The following is a 2,576-nucleotide window of genomic DNA, read 5'->3' on the forward strand; positions in this document are numbered from 1 at the left end:
GATCCGCGAAAATTCTCGTGTCAGTGCGTACAACTAAAGCGATGTATGATATGTAATTAAGTTAATATTTTTCAAGGAAACACCATAATTACGTTATGAAACATTAAACTTTTATTAATTAAGCGAAAACACCGTTTTTACACACTTTGAAAAGGGAAATACAGAGAAACTGAGAGAAAGGACTCTGAAACTTTGACGAAGAGCCGACTTCACGTTCTAACATCTTCTTATGTTTCTTGAGCTGAGCGTTCTCTGATGTGAGCTGATCGATGATCCAGGAAGCAGGAGGGATATGATGAGAAAGTGATGATTGTGTCACTTGTCGATCGAGTACTTCAAGTAACTTATCCTTCCTTCTTAGGATGTTCTGAATCTCAACATTTTTCGTGTTGACAATTCGATACTTGTTCCTCCAAGCATTCCTTTCTTGGCATACCTTGTTTAATGCCGCTTGCAGTTTTTCAACATCGGTGGAGAAAAGGTAAATTGGTTCCCTTAGGGGAATAGGTTCTTGATGTTGATATGGCATCCTGAGCTTGAATGCTCTGACGCGTACCCATTGAAGGTAAGGATCCAGGGAGATGCAAAGATGTTTTCCTAACAATCTTCTCCCTTTGCTGTGTACAAGACGCCAGGCTTGGACAATTTCCTTCATCAGCATGTTGCCATGATCGTCGATGTTTTTGAAGAACAGACCTTCCAATTGAATGTTACTCGGAATGTTTTTCATGGGATAGCCGTATTGACGACGGGCTAAAGCTGGATTGTAACTGATTCCTCCCTTAGTTCTAATAAGGGGTATGTTGGGAAAACTTCCGCAACTGAAGATGATCTTGGTTCCGTCGTTGTCAGGACTACACCACTCAATGTCCGTATGAGTGAGAGACATGAATTTCTGTGACCAGTAAAGGCCATCCCTCATGTTCCAGAAAGTGCTAGACTTTGGCAGGTACGAAACGAACCATTCGTATAACAACGGTACGCAGCATGTAATTAATCCTCCTCGCTGCAGGTTTCTTGAATGCACAGAGTGATAAGTATCCGCAAGCAAGGTTGGAACTGGATTTCCAATTAAGAAGATCTTAATTGTGTTGATGTCGACGAAATCGTTGATGTTAGGGAACAAAAACAATCCGTAGATAAGCAAAGCCAAGATTTCCTCAAAAGCGCTCATATCTTGGATGCTGACGAAGTACCGAGCTTGATCAAACAGGAATTTGGAGTGCAATCCTTGAATTCCTCCTCTACTCACCATATGAGTTCTGATGTCGACTATGTTCAAAGGAGTAGTTGCAGCAATGATAATGTCGTCAGGATTCTTTTCCAAACCGGAGTACGGATCTTGCGCGTACACGGGTATTCCAATCAGACGAGAGTACTCCTCCAACGTAGGCATGAGATGATAATCTGGAAAGGTGAAGCAGTGATACGTTGGATCGTAAAACTGTACCAATGTGGGAAGGAACCCATCTACCATGTCGGTATTGAGCAAAGGCAGAAGTTTTCCATACTTCTCCTTGAAAGCCTGGGGGTTGACCACCAGTTTTCCGAGCTTTCCCAGTTCCTCGACGTGGGGAATCTTGAAGGTGTATTTCCTAGCTCTCTTTCTTCCATAATCCATGATGTAGATCCTTAAGTCCTTTCTCCGTTTCTCTCTTTCTATGAAGTTCAAAACGTTCGTTATTTAGTTTCCTTGAAAAACGACTCGAAAAAGACTCTTTTTGCTTTTAGTTGTTATTAATGAATGATGCATGAATGCATGAATGCACACACAAGAGTTTTAAACAAACATGGCGTTGAAGGGTATAGTGGTCATGAAGTCAAAACACAAACCTCGCCCCAATGGTAAACTAAGGATAAGGATTTTTGTACCTGTAGAACGGGTTCTAGGGGTCTCAGAGTTTTTGCTCAACCTTAAAGATACGTTGATGGGTATCTATAAGAGAGTTTTCTCTGAGTGTAGTATCTGCGTGACAATTACTTTCGTAATCACCGCTCTACGTTCTAAAAAGGCTTTAAGTGGGGTTAATGTGTTTCTAGGTCCTCCTGGTACAAATCAGTCTCGGAATGCAGTGGCGTAGTTAATCACAACCAGCCAGGAAAATCCCAAGAGTAGACTTGGAAACCAAGATTAGAGGGTCTTCACCGGGAAGACATCCTCCATCCTATCTTATGTTGCACTCAAATCCGGGTATAGGATTTCTCACCACAAGGGGGAATCAAGCCCTTTCCCGATACAGAATAAACAAAATAAACAAATATATATATGCAACAATCACATGAAATGACACAGAGGTTAGGCAAGACCTCTCTTGTTTGAGGGGGAATTTGGCATCCCTAATTCCTCATTGGGGCTGGACCAGCAACAGGTCAACCATTGGTTTGGATGAAAAACCAAGGTTTTTAACACTTATATCCCCAGCAGAGTCGCCATTTTTCTGTGGTGTCGTTTTTTTTACCTCCCCGTTTCACTTGGAAGGACGGCACGCTAGACCCTTCACGCGAAATTTGGAAGGAGAATGCGCCCGTGGTGGGAGGAATTTTGTTTCAGTTCTTCCTACGATATCACACGAACT

The sequence above is a fragment of the Vicia villosa genome, linkage group LG5 (assembly GCF_029867415.1).
Source record: "Vicia villosa cultivar HV-30 ecotype Madison, WI linkage group LG5, Vvil1.0, whole genome shotgun sequence".
In the NCBI taxonomy this organism is placed as follows: Eukaryota; Viridiplantae; Streptophyta; class Magnoliopsida; order Fabales; family Fabaceae; genus Vicia; species Vicia villosa.